This window comes from Castor canadensis, chromosome 11 (genome assembly GCF_047511655.1).
Source record: "Castor canadensis chromosome 11, mCasCan1.hap1v2, whole genome shotgun sequence".
Lineage (NCBI taxonomy): Eukaryota > Metazoa > Chordata > Mammalia > Rodentia > Castoridae > Castor > Castor canadensis.
The window spans coordinates 69644378-69667061 of NC_133396.1; the positions used below are offsets into that span (position 1 = coordinate 69644378).

Consider the following 22684-nt stretch of genomic DNA (forward strand, 5'->3'; position numbering starts at 1 on the left):
AATGATGATGATGATGATGATGATGATGATAACGGGACATGAATGTGAAGAGGGGGCTTTCTGAGGGGTCTCAACAGGTGAGACGAGGAGGAAATGAAAAGATACTAGGGGGAAAAGAACTGAAATACTCTGCATGTATACCTTTAAAAATAGCATAATGAAACTCACCAAATACTGCTTGAAAAGAATGGGAATATAATGGAGGGGTGATCTTGTTCAAAGTACACTGTACACACATATGGAATTACCACAATAAAAACCCCTTGTATTATTAATGTATGCTAGCTCAAAATACAATAAAATATATTTGACAAAAATCTCCAGCCTCTCTTTCTGGAGAATGGCTTATTACAATCAAGCTCCTTCCTCATGTGACTTGAATAAGACTATGGATGCCCCCTCTGTTTACCCTCAGCAAGGGCGAAGATGACCCAATTTTCATTCTTTGCTTCAAAACTGATCAGCTTAACTTCTTGTCAATGGTACATGTTCATCAACTAAACTTGGGTTAAGTTATACTCTCCTTGCTCCAATTCCCAAACTTCTATACCTGCTTCAGGATAAAAAGGCTGAATTTAGGGTAAAGCATTCTTCAATCTACTGTCCCGTTATTACACTAGCCTTTCATCTTACTTCCCAACATACAGCCTTGTTGCTTCTGTCTCTAAAAGAAAACCATTTATGTTTAGTGCTTGAGACCCTTCATTTTATGGTCAGAGAATTCTCCTGATTGCAGAACTTCTGTTCCCAACACTGAAACTTTAATCATCCTTGCACATTTCATGAGTGCTCTAGTGCCCTCTCATCCACCTTTCTAAATGCAATATCAAAATTGAGGATGGGGGAATGAAAACCAAAAGCACAGTAGGATTATATAGCTCAAAGTCTCCTTGTAATTCAACAATTTTAAACTATTTTACAGACAGGGAATCTGAGGCTCTGAGAAATCTTTGGTAATACAAGCAAAAACGGTTATATATGACATCTACTCATAAATGTAACCTAATTTTTTCAGAACCTCTTAGGCAGATTGTCAATGTCAATTTTTTTTATTCAAAAGGTCAAGTATTGTTTATTACAGTTATAACCAGAGGCTTGGGCACTGTCCCAGGAATCCGAAGCTGAGCACAGACCTGGGTCTCACCCCTACTCCCACAGTGTTCAGCCATACACTGAAAGTCCCAGGATCAAGCACAGGTCACTGGTTCTTTTTGTTTCACAGTGCATCTCTCTGAGCCACAGACCAGCCCACTTGTGGGAGCAGACAACAGAACAGCTGGAACATTGTCAAGTTAAAAGAGCAAGGGCAGGAATCCCCAGAGCCCCAGCCAGGCTGATAGTCCCAGCACAGGTGTGGGAGGAGGGCTGTCAGAGGTATTTGCAAGGCAGGCCTGAATCCACTCCTCTACCAAGGCCAGTGGCCTTGGTTTAGGCTCTGAGGGATTCCCAGCTATTTAAGCCACATAGGACTGACATCAGGTCCTGCAAAACCTTGGCTGAACCCACCAACCTTCACCCAAAACAAAAACCAAATAAGCCAGAGAGACTCTGGACCCAGAATCTGTCCCATTGGGAGAGATGAAGATATACATCCTCTAGGCAAACTTTCTGAAGCCATCAGTGTTTGGGGAAAGGCTGGACACATCCACACAACCAGCCCAGAGAAGATGCAAAGGCAGCAAAGTTCACATGACTCCTTTATAGTAAAGTTTGTTACATTTGGAAAATCTATTGTACAAAGAAAACCCATTGGATTAAGTAGAGTTTTGCCAAAAGCAAAACACTATCACTCTTTGGAAAACATTTATGATTCCAGCCCAGGGCCACAGGAGTTAAAGGTGAACTTGATTCTTGATGGAGAAACCAGTACTAGTTGTGCCCAAGACACTTCTTTCTACTTCCAGGTGAAAGCATTCCCAGAGATGGTGCCAAAAGCAGAAGAGTCTCTGGGCTCTTTGCCACCCTTTCACCCACCCTACAGTCAATCCCCAGCCTAAGTGCCAGGATTCAATTCTCACACAGACTACTCCAACAGCACAGTGGCCCAAGCCATGGCTGTAGCCTTGAGTTCATGGACACTGGCATGACTGCTCAAAAGAGGTGTCTGTCCCATGGCAGCCTGGACAGGTCAGCCCACCAATGGGACCACCAAAAATGGGGCCACCAAACAGTTCATACCCTGTTGCATACAGGAGTGACAAACTCAGAGACAACACAAAAACTAAGCCTAGGTTTTGGTTTCCAGATTTGGTTCTTCTAGTTAAAAAAAAATAAAAACAGAAACAAAGTCTTCTTAACCATGATTCTGTCTCCCACATGTAGATTGGAAGTGAGATGGGGAACACCAATCAACTGACTTAACTTACCCTGGAAGTAAGGGAGTCTACTGGGACTATGAACAGAGAAACTAGAGGAAACATGTGCAAAAACAAGTTGATATCTAAAGTAGACCTCCCCACAACACAAAGTGAATTCTGAGGATCCCCAGATGCCCACCCCTGCCATTGCACAGCCACACCCCCCAGTGGTCTCTACAGTAAGTGCTATGGTGTCAGTTGAACATTCCCACCAAAGATCCTCCAGCCACAGCAGGCCATACTGTCCAAAGCAGTGGGGTCCCCTTTCTCTCCAGACCTGTGTCTGGGAGGAGGTGCTCATGTGGAGAAACCAAGTCAGAATGGTGGGATGCCAGGTGTGGCTGTGGTGGAAAGGTCAGATGCTAGAAACCTTTTGTGCCCAAGCCTTTAGTTAGAAGTCAGAGAAGCAGAGTGAGCTCCCCAGCACACCCTAGGACCAAGTGGGCAGGAGCAGCCAGAGGGGCTGAAATGATGGGGAGGTGGTATGGTGGCAGGGAGGCAGGGTCTGCAGTTCTTCACAGAGAGGCAAGTAGGGGCCTAGTGAGTGGCAGGGACAAGGCAAGAACCGCTTCTCCATCAGGCATAGAATTCCTCCTGCTTGGTGGGCTTCTGAGCTTGTTTTGGCTCCTCCAAGGAGTGGGTACCCTTTTCCTTCTTCTTCATCCCATACAGCATGAAGCCCACCAGGCACACAGCAAAGATGAGCCTCAGGAATCCTCCAGCAATGACCCCTACCAGTACTTCCTTCCTGTTCAGGAGACCCTGTGAGGCCCCCTGTGGCTCCAGATCCACAGGGGGGCTGATTTTGGTGGTCAGGCTCCGTTGCAACCTCAGTGGTGTTCTCCCCAGATGTGTCCAACGTGATGTCCTGCTCCCCAGAGCCCTCTCCTGTTGGGAGTTGATTGGAGTCTCAGTCCTCGGCAGCCCTGTCGATGCCAGGACCCCCATCCTCCACACTGGGAGGGTGATGATCAGGTTGGCTAGGCTCTGCAGGAGCTAAGGTCTCATGGTGGCTAAGCTGCATGTCCCTGTGGGGAGGGGAAGTAGCAGGTGCCTAGGCTGTGGTGGGCCTAGCTGTTGAGGCCCGCTGAGTAGTTGGGAGCTGTGTGGTCTCCCTGGGCTCAGGGGTTACCTGCTTTTCCCGGGTGGTGAGGTCAGGCTCCGCTTCTGAGAGCAGCACTTCCTCTCCTTCCTCAGGCCTCTCTCAGCTGTCAGGATGGAGGTGGAGGTGACCATGGCATCCCTGCCAGTGGGCTCTGCAGCTGTAGGTGTGACTGTTAGAAGCCACACATCTTCCAGGTGGAGGAGTGCTCCTGTGAAAGGATGGTATCTTCCGAGGCACCTGCACCTGAGTCAGAGAAGTTGTCAGCGTGGTCCCCAGAGCCATCCTGACCTTCAGGAGGCACATTTGGGGACACAATTTGCGTCATGGCCGGCTGCAGGCGAAGAGCCAGTGTGCAGAGCCAAAGCCAGAACGCAGCGGGCCTCACGCTGCCCAGACTTGGGGCAGGAGCTCGGCGGGCTGCGTGGGTCCGGGCTGCTTGGGAGGCTCAGTGCTGACTCTGTGGGCTGTGCTGCGCGCTGCTGTCCTAGACGAGGGCTGCGGGGTCCGCCAGCTGGAGTCTTGCTCCAGATTGCGGGATTCTTCTGCGACGGGCTCTGTTCTAACCCGCACCTCTCCCGCCGAGCTCCGCCTTACAATTAAACCCACAGGCCCTTAGCAGGTGCAAAAACTATTCCCCCACCCTCAGCTCCGCCAGGTCTCTCGGACAGCCCCATCCCCACCACCCTCAACGTCAAATTTCTAATTTATTTTTTAAAGTTTTGTATTGAAGTTTAGAATGCACTTAGACAAGTCTACACATAAGAATGGTATGGCCATTTGCATTTTCACGGACTCAATACACCTGTGTGAAAGCACCCCTTCATTCCATTGCATGCCCTGAATGTCAAAGTCAGGTGTGGAGACTGCTAGCTCACAAAAGGAGAACATCATTGTCTGATCCTGGGCTGTGGCATTAAGCAAACTTGTGGTCAAATCAAGATGTACCACTTAGTGACTGTCACATTGGACTACTGATTAACCTTCCAAAGGTCAATGTGGCCATTTCTAAAGGGGTGTTATTCCTGCCACAATTTCCTTAAGAGACCAAAGAGAGAGAGAGAGAGAGAGAGAGAGAGAGAGAGAGAGAGAGAGAGAGAGAGAGAGAGAGAGAGAGAGAGAGAGAGGAGAGAATGTGAAGTGTGGAACAGAAGCTTAACATACATTGTGATTTTTTAAAATGATCATCAGTCTAATGACACTCTAAATTGATTGCCTGAAGCACAATTTGACACACTGAAAATAGCCAACCTTAGTCCACCCTCTCACACTTTCCCTATGTGATTTCTCTCATTACCACTGACTGCCCCTTCATTAGGTCAGTGTCCTCACCCCCTGGCAGTTAGGCCCTCTTAGGGAGAAATCCTATAATGATGCTGATTGTCTCATCAAAATGTATGGTCATTGGTATTCAATCCTACTCAGCAATCTTTGTATTTATTCCTAATTGGCTTCTTTGCACACTTTCTACAGCGCCAATTATTACTTTTTTCAACTGCCCTCAAACTCTTCATCTTCTTTCAGCCACTTTGCAGGCAGCATACACACTGTCCTCCCAGGTTACTGAGAAGATCAAGACCAGCAATTCTTTGAGTGTTTTCAACCTCTCTTGGTCTATCTGATGGCCTACATCTCTCCTAATGGTTATCTATCCTTCCTGCCTGAAGGTCTGTTTAGAATTGTCATTTGAATTCACATTATTTTAGGTCTTTCATCTCTTCTTTTCACTAATCCTGCATGCTTCTCATGACCCATACATTCTTGGATTTGGTGTGTCAATTTCCTCCAATTTGGATTGACTCATGAATACCTTTCTCTGATTTTAACTTTTGACATTTTTGGGGGGAGTAGGATGGATTTTAATCCATGTAATTAAATGCAGAACACTTGAACAAAAATGGGGCACTTTTAAACAAAAGAAAAGAAAATTAGAATGACCCCTTTGGATCTTCAGTAACTGCATTTTAATGGATAATAGCATAGCTGTCTGTTTGACTTGTTTATAGAACTATAGGTGAGGAGCAGTCTGGAGTGTGCTTATTTGAATAAAATACATGGTTGTGAAGTAAGTACTATGATGCTTCTTTAAAGTTTTGAAGTTGCTGCTGAGTGATCTGAGACTAGAAAGAAATTTTCAACATTTGAGACATTGCAAGAGCAGAATATTCTTATGCTGATGTACTGCTTCAGAGTGACACCTGATAAAAGTGCCAGTGGGCTTGCTGGATCCCACTATTATTTTTTAAGTATTTTCATATTAGGTATGAGCTACATTTCTCTAACAGAGGATGAAAAAATTAAAGTAGGTCATTGAAGTACTTCAAACTTTATAAAATCATGATTGACAATATAATTTTTCAAATTTGTAAACAGAAATGATCTGGGAATGCCTCAGTAATATAGATAGGCATCTTCAGTTATCTGTCTGTGACAGCCAGGGTGAGAAGATAAGGATAACAATAAGATGTTAGGGAAACGTGGAGGCATTGTGGTAAAATGCTCAGAAAAGTAATCAGAAATGGAGGTTTGAGAAAGAGATCTCTGATACTCACAAGTAGTATTTGAGATGCATTTTAGAAAACAGTGAAGCAGGTACCTCAGACATTCCTAAGTAGGAATGAGCAAAGCGAATAAAAATATCATAGTTAGGCACATGACTCAAGACTGAGAGATATCTGATTGTTTCTAGTCACATGAATCCATTTTTCTTTTTCATACAAGTATCTGTGTTACCAATACAAACATAAGCAATATTATGAAAAACAGGTTATGCTAAGGAGAGGTCACATGCAAGAGAGGGAGAGTAAAAGAAGGAAGTTAATAAGATGAGTATGGGTGATATGCTTCCGATAGAAGAATGAACATAGAATTTTATTTATTTTTTAATTTTTTCCTCTTTATTATTGTTGAGCTGGGTAGAGGTGCATTGTGGTATTTAAAAAAGCTCTTACAATATATCAAATATATCACACTTGAATTCACCCATTCTATCAATTTCCTTTTTCCTCCCTCTCCCTATTCCTGGAACAGTTTCAACAGGTGTCATTTTTTATTTGCTTACATGTGTGCATAGGACTCGCACTGTATTCACCCTCTCACATCCTTTCTCTACCTCCTCCCCCTTCTACTACCACCAACCCTCCCCCAGGCAGGACTTGTTCTTCCCTGCTCTTCTCTGATTTTGTAGAAGAAAAAAAATGACATTTTTGTTTGTTTAAGATAGCTTCACAAGAAGTTTCCTTGTGACATTTCCATGAACATATGATTTTTAAATCTCTTAAAATCACCATAAGAAGGAGACTAAGGTAGGAAGGAACCATTTTGAGTTATAATACATGGAAATATCACAAGGAAACTCCCTGTAGACCTATCTTCAACAAACAAAAATGAATTTTGTTTTCAAAAATGGAAGGTACAACAGTTCCTATCTGGGGGGTGTTGGTACCAGTTGGATGGGGAAGAGTACAAGGTAAGGGTGAAGGAAGCTAAATGTAGTGGAAATATTATGTACACATGTATAAAAATGGAAAAATGAAGCCTGTTGAAACTATTCCAAGAATGAGGGAGGAAGGATAAAGAAGAATGATGAAGGGACTGGACCCAGTTATGATATATTGTAGGAACTTTTGTAAATATCCTATGATATATTGTAGGAACTTTTGTAAATATCACAACCGGAGCCATGCCTCTGGTTATTTTGGACATGGGTTTTTTTCTTTTTGCTCAGACTACCCTGGATCACTATCTCTTATTATACACCTCCACCAGTAGCTTGGATATTAGGCACACCTCAGAGAGTATAGATTGTTTTCTTTTGAGATGGGGCTTTGCAGACTTCTTTGCCTGTGCTGGCTTGGACCTATAATCTTCCTGATGTCAGCCTCCCATGTAGCTGAGATGACAGGCATGAGCCACTGTGAACCAGCCATTGGTTGAAATGTGGTCTGGTGAACTTTTTGGCAGGGCTTGGTTTGAAACAGTATCCTCCAGATCTCAGCCTTCCAAGTAGCTAGGATTATAGGCATGAACCTCTGGCTCCTGGCTTATGTGCATAGTTTTAATACTCAATGTCGTGTCTACCATTTCCCTTATGTCCACAGCTTACAAAAAATATGCTGTGTTCATTTATTTAAAGGCCAGCTACAAAAGGCATTTAATTTATCTAAAATGTGGGCAGACTTGAGAGAACTAAAACAAACTTTGAAAATTATTAAATCCAATTTACAGGCTATCTTTCAAAATACATATATGAACAAGACCTTCTTGGCAATCTAAACTTAACAAGTAAAGATAGCATTCTTTTTTTTTCTAGTGGTAATTTTTTACACAGTACTATTACATATTTTCCTGGGAAACTATGTTAGATAATGAAGTCTAAGGAAATATTCTGTGTTTTCTTTGGTTGCTTTAAAATTATTAAAGTTCCCTTTGAGTAGGTATTTAAGTAAAATTCCTATAAAATTATAATATTGCTTGTGAAATATATCAATCTGTGGGTTCATTCATTTCTGAATTTGTCTTGACAAAAATGTAGACATTCTGTTACATACTAGAATGTGTAGCTTATTCAATTTTCTTTCAAAATGTTTAATGTACTATGTTTTTATACTATTAGTGCAATAATGAAGTTTAAGAATCATGAGCCTTTGAAATACAAGCACAATGTACAGCTTTTAATCCTCAAGTTCTACTACAGTACTTGGCATAGTGAATTATTAATTTTTTATTTAATTTTGTTTTTAATAACCACGGACTAGAGGGTTATTATTCCTACTAGAAGCTGGAACTCATTCACCATGAAATAAATTTTGGAAACATTTCAAACTGTACCATTTATTTCAGTTTATTGAAATTTGAAAGAAAACAAAAAAATACATGCACATGTACATTTCCAGAATTATTACTGATGAAGATTCTGAAAGTCAAAGGAGAAGAAACAGTTCTGAGAACCAGGAAAGCAGATACTTGGAGATTCATTTAATAAAGGATGGAGCTAACCTTTGGTGATCTGATAGAAAAGAACAAACCATAACAAATGACTCTACCCTGCCATCCTCACCTCAAGTTTCCATTTTGAAACCAGAGTTGCTGGAGCTTATATATACATATACACGTATATAATTCAAATGGGAGAGCTTCCCTGGCAACATGACATGGCAAATAACAATGGGAATCCTGTGTGCCTGTCTGTGTGTGTGTGCATTTCTGAAGGTAGTACAACAGCATTTTAGCTTATTTTCATTAACTCAGCTATAATGTTTCATTTTCCAAACTGTATTTTGAGGTAATCTCCATATTAGAGATATTTGGGTACATGATTTTCTTTTTGCCAAAGTTTAACAAACACATTTTCTAACTTGTACATAAGAATTCTAAGTGCTTCTTTCCTTTTTGTAGGCAATTTCTTTTCTTTTCTTTTATATTTAATGAATTTTTTTTGTGGATTGAACTTTTTATTTTTGGGGGGGTCATTTTGTCCTCCTTCCCCCACCCCCTTCTTTACCCCCACCCCCTTCCTTACCCTCCCACCCCCTCCCTCTCCCCCCACCCCCTTGCTACCAGGCAGAAACTATTTTGCCCCATGTCTACTTTTGTTGAAGAGAGATTATAAGCAATAGGAAGGACCAAGGGTTTTTGCTAGTTGAGATAAGGATAGCTATACAGGGAGTTGACTCTCACTGATTTCCTGTGCATGTGTGTTACCGACTAGGTTAATTCTTCTTGATCTAACCTTTTCACTAGTTCCCGGTCCCCTTCTCCTATTGGCCTCAGTTGCTTTTAAGTGTCTGCATTAGAGTCTCTGCATTGAGGGCAACAATTGCTATCCAGTTTTTTGGGTGTCTTACCTATCTTCATACCTTCCAAGTATGCTCTTGCTTTATCATGTGATTGAAGTACAATCCCCTTGTTGTATTTGCCCTTGATCTAATGTCCGCATATAAGGGAGAACATATGATTTTTGTTTTTTTGGGCCACACTAATGATGTTCTCCAGTTCCATCCATTTACTTGCGAATGATAAGAATTCATTCTTCTTCGTGGCTGCATAAAATTCCATTGTGTATAATACCACATTTTCTTGATCCGTTCATCAGTAGTGGGGCATCTTGGCTGTTTCCATAACTTGGCTATTGTGAATAGTGCTGCAATAAATATGGGTGTGTAAGTGCCTCTGGAGTAACTTGTGTCACATTCTTTTGGATATATCCACAAGAGTGGGATTGCTGCATCATATGGTAGATCTATATTTAGATTTTTAGGAAGCCTCCAAATTTTTTTCCAGAGTGGTTGTAGTAGTTTACATCAGCACTGTAAAAGGGTTCCTTTTTCCCCCGCATCCTTGCCAACACCTGTTGTCAGTGGTGTTGCTAATGATGGCTATTCTAACAGGGGTGAGGTAGAATCTTAGTGTGGTTTTAATTTTCATTTCCTTTATTGCTAGAGATGGTGAGCATTTTTTCATGTGTTTTTTGAATTTCTTCTTTTGAGAAAGTTCTGTTTAGTTCACTTGCCCATTCTTTATTGGTTCATTAATTTGGGGGAAATTTAGTTTTTTGAGTTCCCTATATATTATGGTTATCAGTCCTTTGTCTGATGTATAGCTGGCAAATATTTTCTCCCACTCTCTGGGTGGTCTCTTCAGTTTAGAGACCATTTCTTTTGTTGAGCAGAAGCTTTTTAGTTTTACGAAGTCCCATTTATCTATGCTATCTCTTTGTTGCTGAGCTGCTGGGGTTCCATTGAGAAAGTCTTTGCCTATACCTGTTAGTTCCAAAGTATTTCCTACTCTTTCCTGTACCAACTTTAGAGTTTGGGTCTGATATTAAGGTCCTTGATGCATTTTGAATTAATATTGGTATAGGGTGATAAATATGGATCTAGTTTTAGTTTTTTGCAGACTTCTAACCAGTTTTCCCAGCAGTTTTTGTTGAAGAAGCTGTCTTTTGTAAGCAATTCCTTAATTGTCTTATGAACTGGACACATGTGACATAATGATAAAAATCATAGTTAATGTAGATCCTGTTAAAGAAAAGCCACTAAAATGAACTACTTGAGTGTGACTTAGTAAATACATGATCACTTGTCTTTAATTGTGCAGAAATAACTCCATCTTAAAACATTTTTATAATGTGACTGTCTTTCTAATTTCTTGCTTTTCTCCAAGTTTCATGTGATGTGAATATTAGCCTCTGATGTTTAATTTTATAAATAAGAATTCAAATATAATATAGTTGTTGTTTTACCAGTGAAAAGCATAATGTGATTTCCTAAACATATAACGAATGACAGGAAAAAAACAGCAAAAAAGCAGTTCAGTTGTCCATGTGTTTACATATGCACACACATACTAGCTAAATGTAAAATCAGTTTTCCAAACAAGGTTGTATATTGTAAGTGGATATACTTTATTCTGTTAATTTTAAAAACTGAACTATATAATGCAAAAATGAATACTAAAGTAAAAGATGGACACTAGCTGATATGATAATATCAGTAGCTGATATAATAATATAATAATGATATAATATAATAATCATTACATAATAATGATGTATCAATATTTTCAAATGAATTGCCACAAATATGTCACATCACTGCAATAATATTAAAAATAGGAAAAATTTTCTTTATGTTTGTGAGGGATGTAATATATGGGAATTCTATACTTTCTCTTCAGTTTTTCTATAAAATTGTAACTATTTTAGGTAGCTCATGGAGGCTCATGTGTATAATTCTAGCAGGTGGGAAGTGCAGGTAGGAGACTCATAAGTTCCAGACCAGTCTGGGTTACCTAGTGAGACCTTGTCTTAAAAATAAACATGGGTTGTAGCACATGTGTACACGAAAGCAATGCTAGGAATCTCTCTGTGTAGCTATCCTTAACTCAATTAGCAAAAACATTTTGTCTTCCTTATTACGCTTATGTCCTTTCTTCAAGAAAAATTAGAGATAAGGGCAGAACAGGTTCTGCCTGGAAGTGGAGGGGTTGGGGGAGAGAATGGGCGAGAGGGCAGGAGGCAGAAATGACTGAAACAATGTATGTACATGTGAACAAATGAATAATTAATAAAAAACAATCAAACAAGACAAAACAAACAAAAACCCCCAAGACTTAAAAACATATTCATTTTAAAGAAAATGTCTACAATAAGAGCACTATAATTATTACCCTTTAGTGGATGAACAATTTATGGCATAGGTAGTTGAGAATGTTTTCCCTATGGTTAATTAATTGCTTTGCAAGAACTAGAATGAACTTTGGGACATCTTGCAATGTAAGCATAGTATTGAAGCAGCATTTGTCACTGCTTCCTGTGGAAATGGAATGAAGTATATTTTACAGTTTAGAAAATCAGTTATGCAGTATAAACAAGTGGAAACATGAATCATTATTCAATGGCAATGCCTGCACTACACACATTTATGTTTTCAAGAAGTTAGAAAATAGTAGCAAAGCACGGTGGAGTGAGCCTTGACTAGGAACTTCTGGTAGCAGAGCCCAAGTGAGACCTGGAGAGCAGTCCAAGAGCCAACAGAATTTCAGAGGATCAGCAGGCAACTCTCTTTTCTCACTGCATTCTGTGTGACACTCGATTTTTTTCATATGCAATCAAAACCATAGATTGTAATACACAGAGTGCAGAAGTAGATATGAGAATGATGTTAAGGAATTGCAAATATAAAACAATGGTCACTATTCTTTTTGTTTTGAAAGTATACATTCACAATAAAATTGCATTGTTTTTGAAATATATAGTAGATTCTGTCTAGATGTATTAATAATTTTTTTCAGGTGTAACTTCTAAAATTATCAGTGTCATATAGAACCCATGTAGATAAAAGTTTTTAAAGATTCTGAAAACATTAGGTTGGTAATTTAAATAATTAAATGTCACAAATAATTTAAATAATAACTGATATTTGAATAATCCAATAATTTATAAAAGACTAAAACAATACAAATTGTGAGGACAGGAGCGGACATGGCAGCGTTGAGCACATTGCGAGTGACTTCGTAATGTGTGGGAATCGCTGGCCTATGTTTCACAATAGGAAGAAATAAGATTGGAAGGCAGGAGTAAGGCAACTTTCAAAATATCTAAAACAGGCATATTAAAACTTTAAATATGATATTGTAAGGTCATGCTTTCTTAGGATGGAAAATGCATAGACTGTATCTTACTTAAACAGGGCCATAATCTTATTATTATGGCATAAAGAAGTCTATTGAAAGGATTTTGCCATGAAAGTAAAGACACAGTGACTTGCTTGAATGGAATTAAAATTATGATCATGAGATTATGGAAAACAGAAATAATTTTAAACAGATGACAAAAATATTTATGTACGGTAGATATGGAAGAAAGATCAAAAGTAGATATAGAATTTTGAATACTGAAGATTGGAATAGACATGACTAAACTTTCCTTATTCCATGCATCTAACTTCTGACACATCTCACAAAATGTACAATGTTTGTTGACTCCAGAGTTACCATTGAATTTTTTCCTTGAATTTCTATTACACATTTTTGAAATCGTCTTCCCTCAGGATATAGAAGTTCAAGCAAGTTGGTTAAAATAGTCTCTTCAAAGAGCTGTGCATTAACATTTTATACAGCTAGTCAATGACATCCTGGTGTATGAAAAATTGACCAGCAAAAGAATGAAAAAGTGCCTGGATCACTGGAGTTAAACCTAAGGTTGTACTAGACATATTTAAAAATTGCCGAACAGAGACATTGAACTAAAACACAGATGGCTTTCAGAGACTACATCCATGTCAATGTAAGGAGCTGAAATGTAAGCTATGGCCTTCAGATGTTTTTGCTTTATCTTCTCTCTTAGGATACCCTGGGAAACCTCATGCAAGGTAAAGATGGGGTGACAAGTGTCAAACAAGTTCTTTTGTGATTGGAAATTCATTTGAACTAATACACAAACCACCATATAATGTTTAAATCAGATGAAAGAAGTCTATTTCCTCAAGAATTTTTCATTTCAATATGGAGAAAACATTCAAAATCCCTTCTTTGAACTTTTCTAGATATATAGTGTACAATCACTAATGGTAGACATCCTGCTGCCCCACAGCACACAGAACATTTTTCTATCTGATTACAGCTTAGATACTTTGACCAACCTTTCTCCAGCTCCTCCTTACTCTCTCCAGTGTTCAGTTCTTGCCATTTACTCTCAGCTTCTGTGCGATCAATTTCTTAAATTTGCCATGTAATGGGATCATGCAGTACTTGTGTTTATGCACCTTGCTTATCACTTAAACAGTGATATTCAGTTCCATGCATGTTGTCACAAATGACAGAATTTCATTATTTTTATGGTAGAATATCATTCTGTGTTTTATATGGTAGCCCAGCCATCAAGCTTATATTTATTAATTGAGCCCCACTCTACTAAGAGTAGAATGATGCTGTGTATTCAAACTTCTGCAGTGAAATCTATTGTCTTTGAGATGAAAGAGTTCAATGACAAGCTTACTATCTCAAAAAATTACTACCTGGCTTGTGCTATAATTAGAGGAGATAAAGAATGGTAGTGCTTGGTTCCTTTCTGTTAAGAAAAGCATTTTGTATAGCAATGACACTCAAGTGTTGTTCCCATTTGTTCTTTGAAGAAAAAAACTGGGAATAATTTTACTTCTGCCCCTAGCCCTACTATGTATGAACTATTCATTTTAAGGTGACAGCTATAACAATTAGTTGTCATAATTACAGAGAGTTAGAGTCTACTTCAACTGACTACACACGGATACTCTGATTCAGTATGTTTATTTTAGGTAACTCAATATTGGGAGGCAGAAACAAGATAAATGTTTAAAGTGGAGATGCTTTATTGTATAGCCGCGAGCACATCACCTAAACTCTCTAAACCTCAACATCTTCATCCGCAAATGAAAATGGTGTTAGTACTTACTTCATTAAATTATTGGAAGGAATATGTTAATTTACAATACAGATATGTCCATAGTTAGATATATGCACATACATAAGACATTTAGAAAAATGATAACAACTATTACTAGTTAGTATTATCTAAAATTTAAAGAACTCTATCTTATTCCACCTCACCCCTGTTAGAATAGCCATCATCAGCAACACCACCAACAACAGGTGTTGGCGAGGATGCGGGGAAAAAGGAACCCTCTTACACTGTTGGTGGCAATGTAGACTAGTACAACCACTCTGGAAAAAAATTTGGAGGCTACTTAAAAAGCTAGACATTGATCTACCATTTGATCCCGCAATACCACTCTTGAGGATATACCCAAAAGACTGTGACACAGGTTACTCCAGAGGCACCTGCACACCCATGTTTATTGCAGCACTATTCACAATAGCCAAGTTATGGAAACAGCCAAGATGCCCCACCACTGACGAATGGATTAAGAAAATGTGGTATCTATACACAATGGAATTTTATGCAGCCATGAAGAAGAACAAAATGTTATCATTCGCTGGTAAATGGATGGAATTGGAGAACATCATTCTGAGTGAGGTTAGCCTGGCCCAAAAGACCAAAAATCATATGTTCTCCCTCATATGTGGACATTAGATGAAGGGCAAACACAACAATGGGATTGGAGTTTGAGCACATGATAAAAGCGAGAGCACACAAGGAAGGGGTGAGGATAGGTAAGACACCTAAAAAACTAGCTAGCATTTGTTGCCCTCAACGCAGAGAAACTAAAGCAGATACCTTAAAGCAACTGAGGCCAATAGGAAAAGTGGAACAGGTACTAGAGAAAAGGTTAGATCAAAAAGAATTAACCTAGAAGGTAACGCCCACGCACAGGAAATCAATGTGAGTCAGTGCCCTGTATAGCTATCCTTATCTCAACCAGCAAAAACCCTTGTTCCTTCCTATTATTGTTATATTCTCTCTACAACAAAATTAGAAATAAGGGCAAAATAGTTTCTGCTGGGTATTGTGGGAGGGGGGAGAGGGAGGGGGTGGAGTGGGTGGTAAGGGAGGGGGTGGGGGCAGAGGGGAGAAATGAACCAAGCCTTGTATGCACATATGAATAATAAAAGAAAAATGAAAAAAAAAGAACTCTATCTTAAAATTTAAGAAAGCCAGATATTGTAATACCCATAACCACATCATGAAACAACTTGTGTCGATGTATTATATTCAATAAATCTAAAGACAGTACTAGGGAAAAATAACATTTTAAATGTATATCTGACTGCATTTTTACCACCTGCATAGCATGGCATCCAAAAAATATAATTCTTTTTGCAGGCACTTGGTTACCCTTATGCTTTTAAACAAAAATCTGATAATATTTTCAGCACATTCTGTAGATTAACCCCCTGTGTTTTGAATAACAGCTAAGGCTGATGAAATGTACAGCGATGACTTAGAAGAAAAGAAAGTGCATGGATACAAGTGAGAAATAGCTTGTACATTATGCAGTGGCCTTCAAGGTCTCCTTTGATGACCACCTGTGACAATGCCTGGTGTATATACATGAAAGAAAATAGAGAAGAGCTACTCCTCTAATGGTAATGCTTATAATTAAAATAACTCATTTTTGTAATATACTTTGTGATAATTTATTTTACATAAAATCTTATGTGCATGTTACATATATGATAGCCATGCATATAGCTATTTATAAACATGTATGGGTGTGCACATGTGCACATAGACACATATGCGTTACAACTATCTGTTTAGAGAGACAGAGACAGTCGTGCACAGCTCCAATTTTTTCTTTAATTTTTTTGTCTTATCACTTAGATAACTGTGTTGCATGTGTATCTCAGTCTATCAGTAAACACATCATTTGAAATGAGAGAATTCACTGTGTTTTGTTTAAAGAAAAATAAGACTCGGGTGGAGCGGGGCTGAGCCGGAGGCGTCTTCTTACCCCCCAGCTCCCCCTGGTTCGCGCTGCCGCCATGTAGTTGGCTCCGCTGCCCTGGCTGAGTGAGCGTGGTGTAGACAGAGGGAGATGGCCCGGGAGCGCCGGCCCCAGTAACGGGGAGGTGCTAAGAGTCGTCAAGGGCTCATCTGGTCCTGGTGCCGGGGCTTCACCCCCGCCCGCCTCTCGCGGCGGCTCTCCGCTCTCCCCTCTCCCCGACCCACACTCACAGGCCGGACATTGAGCAGAGGCTCAGTGATGGCTGTCACGACCAGAGGGGGGACTCGCAGCCTTACCAGGAACTTAAGTTTTCATCGAAGAGTCACCCCAGTAGTGGTGATCACAGACATGAAAAGATACGAGACACTGCAGATCCTTCACCACCGAATAAAATGTTGCGGAGATCTGATAGTCCTGAAAACAAATATAGTGACAGCACAGGTCACAATAAGGCCAAAAATGTGCATACTCACAGAGTTAGAGAGAGGGAAGGTGGGACCAGTTACTCTCCACAGGAAAATTCGCACAACCACAGTGCTCTTCATAGTTCAAATTGACATTCTTCTAATCCAAGCAATAATCCAAGCAAAACTTCAGATGCACCTTTTGATTCTGCAGATGACTGGTCTGAGCACATTAGCTCTTCTGGGAAAAAATACTACTACAGTTGTGGTTTTTCACAGTGGGAAAAACCAAGAGTGGCTTGAAAGAGAACAGAGGCAAAAAGAAGCAAACAAGATGGCAGTTAATAGCTTCCCAAAAGATAGGGATTACCGAAGAGAGGTGATGCAAGCAACTGCCACTAGTGGGTTTGCCAGTGGAATGGAAGACAAGCAGTCCAGTGATGCCAGTAGTTTGCTCCCATAGAATATTTTGTCTCAAACAAGCAGACACAATGAGACTACAGACTGCCAAGAGCAGAGACTCACAGTAGCTCTAAGCCAGTACAGCACCCCATCAAACCAGTGGTTCATCCAACTGCTACCCCAAGCACTGTTCCTTCTAGTCCATTTACGCTACAGTCTGATCACCAGCCAAAGAAATCATTTGATGCTAATGGAGCATCTTCTTTATCAAAACTGCCTACACTCACATCTTCTGTCCCTGCACAGAAAACCGAAAGAAAAGAATCTACATCAGGAGACAAATCGGTATCACATTCTTGCACAACTCCTTCCACTTCTTCTGCTTCTGGACTGAATCCCATGTCTGCCCCCCAACATCTGTTTCAGCAGTACCTGTTTCTCCTGTTCCACAGTCACCAATACCTCCATTACTCCAGGACCCAAATCTTCTCAGACAGTTGCTTCCTGCTTTGCAAGCCACCGTTACAGCTTAATAATTCTAATATGGACATATCCAAAATAAATGAAGTTCTTACAGTGGCTGTGACACAAGCTTCACTACAGTCTATAATTCATAAGTTTCTTACTGCTGGGCCATCTGCTTTCAACACAACATCTCTGATTTCTCAGGCTGCTCAGCTGTCTACACAAGCCCAGTCATCAAATCAGTCTCCTATATCTTTAACGTCTGATGCTTCATCCCCAAGATCCTATGTGTCTCCAAGAATAAGCACACCTCAGACTAACACAGTCCCTATCAAACCTTTGATTAGTACTCCTCCTGTTTCATCACAGCCAAAGGTTAGTACTCCAGTGGTTAAACAAGGACCACTTTCACAATCGGCCATGCAGCAGCCTGTGACTGCTGACAAACAACAAGGTCATGAACCTGTCTCTCCTCGAAGTCTTCAGCGCTCAAGTAGCCAGGGAAGTCCATCACCTGGTCCAAATCATACTTCTAGTAGTAATGCATCAAATGCAACAGTTGTACCACAAAATTCATCTGTCCGACCTACATGCTTATTAAACCTATGCTAGCAGCACACTTCAATGAAAATCTGATAAAACACGTTCAAGGGTGGCCCGCAGATCATGCAGAGAAGCAGGCTTCGAGATTGCGAGAAGAAGCCCATAACATGGGAAGTGTTCACATGTCAGAAATTTGTACTGAATTAAAAAATTTAAGATCTTTAGTCAGAGTATGTGAAATTCAAGCAACTTTACGAGAGCAAAGGATACTCTTTTTGAGACAACAGATTAAGGAACTTGAAAAGCTAAGAAATCAGAATTCCTTCATGGTTTGAAGATGTGAATAATTGCACATGGTTTTGAGTACAGGAACTGTAAATCTGTTGCCCAGTCTTAACATTTTTGAGCTGCATTTAAGTAGATTTTGGACCGTTAAGCTGTGTAAACAAAATGACAAGGGGTTGGGGGGTCTGTGAGTCAATTCAGGGGAAAGATACAAGACTGATTTGTAAAACCCTTGAAATGTAGATTTCTTGTAGATGTATTGTTCTCGTTGTAAATATGTTTTGTAGAGTGAAGCCATGGGAAGCCATGAGTAACAGAGCTTAGACATCCAAAACTAATCAATGCTGAGGTGGCTAAATACCTAGCCTTTTACATGTAAACCTGTCTGCAAAATCAGCTTTTTTTAAAAAAAAATTTGGGGGGGTTAATTTATCATTCAGAAATCTTGCATTTTCAAAAATTCAGTGTAAGCATCGGGCGATCTGTGTCTAAGGATACAATTTTTGACCATATGGGCAGTGTACAAAATATCATGAAACAACTGTTTCCACACTTGCACCTCTCTTACTTGTTTTGCAAGAAATATTTTTCATTTCCTGTGTGTTTCATTTCCCTCTGAAATCCTTGACTGATTTTATCCATTTTTTTAAGGTTCCCTTTTCTCCTTTCTTAAGGCACTGTTGCTATGGCACTTTTCTATAACCTTTTCATTCCTTTGTACAGTAGCTTAAAATTGCAGTGATTGAGCATAACCCACATGTTTGTATAAATTATTGAAATCCATTTGCTCCCTGTAAGAATGGACTTAAAAGTACTGCTGGGCATGTGTGCTCAAAGTACATTGATTGTTCAAATATAAGGAAATGGCCCAATGAACATGGTATGGGAGGGAAAAGTTGAAACAAAACTAGTCAGATGTGAATTGTATCTGTTGTAATAAACATGTTAAAACAAAAAAAAAAGAAAAATAAGACTCAGTAATTATATATTTGGCCAAAACATATTACTAAATTAAATAGATTTAATTTATCATAGATATACTGTTGTGCTTTAAATAACTGCACTCCCTCTTCCCCATAAGTGTTTCTGATTGTCAGGTGTATACACATTTAATGAGAAGCACCTCATTACTTTGGTAATTTCTTTCACTTTTAAGACATTGATTCTCAAGCATGCTTGTTAAACTGTTAACTCATATAGAAAATGTAGTGATATTTAAAATTGGAAGTAATCATGCTATTTTGTAAGAGTCTTCAAGTTGCAGGGTAGGAAAATAGACATTAAAATGCAATTTATATTAACACCCTAGTTCCATTTGCTATCAGGACATGTGTAATTACCTTTGTCATACTCTATGGTGCTTTAGAAGTTACCTTTGTTTATAAACACATCACATTTTAACAGTATTTATATTGGCTTATCAGTTCCCTCTTTGTTGTAGTAGTTTCTTGTTATTGCCATATCAAAGCAAAATGTGGTACTTCAAGAATCAAAAGCCCACTGTCCTCAATGGTGATGTGCAGGCGACTGTGGGAGGTCTGCTCTTTTGAAAAACTTATCCCTCACTGTAGAAATCCGTAGCAGACCTACAAAAGTGAAGGAAGTCTGTTATCAAAGGGAATTGTGATTCTAGAGTTGGCACAATCATCCTTCAGTCTACTCATGTGGGAAGAGCATATGTGACCCAAATGATAAAAGTGAGAAGTGTGACAATGGCTGCCCTCTGAAAGTTAAACACTACAGTGGGTACATCATAACTCAGATTTTTTTCCTGCAAAATAGTTGCAGGGTTAAAGTCCAGTGTACACATGCAAGTGGTACCCAGCTGGGTGCCTCAGCCCAGCATCTTTCCCACTAGAATAGTGGAAGATTCATTTTGGCATAAGAAAGAATATTTATATTTTCATTGCACAGCCAAAAGTCAATGGGTGGAAGAACAATTTTAGCCTTAGCTTGTTTCTCTGAGGCTGTATAGGTGGTATAAATTTGGTAATTTTGTATCTCTAAACTTTCCATTTACCAACAGGTCCTACAGACTTAATAATAGTCATAGATTTTTGGTATTCATAAATAAACCTTTGAAGATTTCAAAGACTATTAGTTATATATAAAGAAATAGTCTCTACATGACTCTAGTTTTGTAAGGGAACTTGCATTATATCCAAAGACTTAAAATACAACTGTTTGAAACATGACAGGAAAAGTTATGGTGAGGTATATTTATAATTTACCTGATTGTATTATGATAATGAAATGAAGTGAATATCTCTGATACTTCTTTTCAATGAAGACTTGTCTCATATTTTTTAGCAAATTTAGTTTAATTATTTTTATAGCTTTATCATATACATACATGATATGCAAGCAATATTTCCAAGATTTGAAATGTTAAGCAGTATAGTTTCCAGTCTATCACAGGCTCATACCACCATCAACCCACAAAGAAAGCTCATACTTCACATACATTATCTAGTCCTCCTCAGCCTCCCAAACCTGGGATTGAAATATCTAATAATATACTTTCTTTCTGGGATTTTTCCTATTCTCGACTTTGCATTATACATACAATACTACAACTTTTCATCTTTTGTGGGATTTTTTTAACTTAACATAGCATTTGCAAGGCTCATGTAGGTCTCAGTACTTCTTTCATTTTTATTGCTGCCTAACATTCCTTTGTGAAACAGATTTTGAACTATTTCCTATTTTGACACTGAGCAAAAACATCAGCATGAAAATATGTGCAAGGTTTGGGGCATTGTTAGTATTTTGTTTACCTTGAATGTTGTTATTTGTCTCAAACATGTACCAGGAGTGGAACTGCTGGATCCTACAGAAATTTTTGTCTGACCTTTTGAAGAAATGCTCAACTGTTTTCCAAAAAGGCTGCACTTTGGCATTACAACCAGCAGTGTCTGAGAGTTCAGATTTCTTCTTATCCTCATAATGCTTGTCATTTGATTTATTTTTCATTATAATTATGCCAAGTGGGTGCAGAGTGCTATTTCATTGTGTTTTCTATTTGCATATTATTTATGGCTCATGTCGTCATGCATGTTTTCATATGCCTATTGACCATTAGTATATCTTCTTTGCTGTAATGTCTATTTAGACCTTTTGCCCATTTTTAAATCTTTTTAAAAAATGGAATTATAAGAGTTTTTGGGCTGGAGGTGTGGCTCAAGCAATAGAGTGCTTGCATAGTAAGTGTGAAGCCCTAAGTTCAAACCCCAGCGCAACCAAAAAAATAAAAATGAGTTCTTTATTGTGAACATAGTTCTCTTACCAAGCATATAACTTCCAAAACTATTTTCCCTTTTTATGGGTTATTTCTTTTGGACTTATTTAAGTATCTTTCAAATCTCAAAGGATTTTAGATTTGATGAAATATAATTTATCTATTCTTTTATTGATTAAGAATTTGGTCTGTTTTCTGAGATTTTTCCTAAACAAAGTTCACAAAGATTTACTCTTTTGGTTTCTTCTGAGAATTTCATGATTTTGGTTTTTACATTTAGGCCTAATTCCTCTTGAGTCAATTTTTGCTTATTGTATGATGAAGGGTCCAACTTTGTTCTTTTATCTGTTGATGTCCATTTGTTTCAAAACCAGTTGAAGAGATTTTTTCCTCATTGAATAATCCAACACTCTTTTCAAAAATCAATGGACATAGGCACAAATGTTGATTTTTGGTCTATTAATTCTATTTAATTTATCTATTTCTCATGTTCCTTACAAGGATGACACTACTGATTGCTTTTTTTTATATTAAGGTTTAAAATTGGTAAATGTGAATCTTTTGTCTTTGTTCTATGCTAAATTTGTTTAAATTTACAACAATTTTAGGATTAATTTATCAATCTCTAAAAAAGAAGCACCTGGCATTTTCACACATATTACATCACATATATGGATACATTTTAGTTGTAATGAAATATTTTTCAACAGCATTTTATAGTTTTTAAATCATTCTTGATTTAAAAATTATTGAAAAATCTTTTAAATTATTAAAATTAAATACATTTCTTTTTTGTGATCATGCAGAGAGTAAACTCAAAACAATGCAGATTCTAGGCAAGTGCTCTACCATTGAGCCATATTCCCCCAGCCCCAAATTAGTTTTTTACTTTTGTCTTTTGGCTTGTTCATGGCTTGTGTATTGAAGTACAATTGAATTTTGTATATCAGTGGCAGTGTTTTAGCAGTATTTTCTCTGACCGTTTCCCTCATCTCTCGGTT

General features: G+C 38.7%; 2 pseudogenes; one reads left to right on the plus strand and one right to left on the minus strand.

Annotated features, from left to right (window-relative positions):
• Positions 1-2933: 2933 nt before the first annotated feature.
• On the minus strand, positions 2934-4136 carry LOC109679715 (syndecan-1 pseudogene; annotated as a pseudogene).
• An 8306-nt stretch (positions 4137-12442) lies between these two features.
• LOC109679714 (WW domain-containing adapter protein with coiled-coil pseudogene) lies at positions 12443-19000 on the plus strand (annotated as a pseudogene).
• Positions 19001-22684: the final 3684 nt, after the last annotated feature.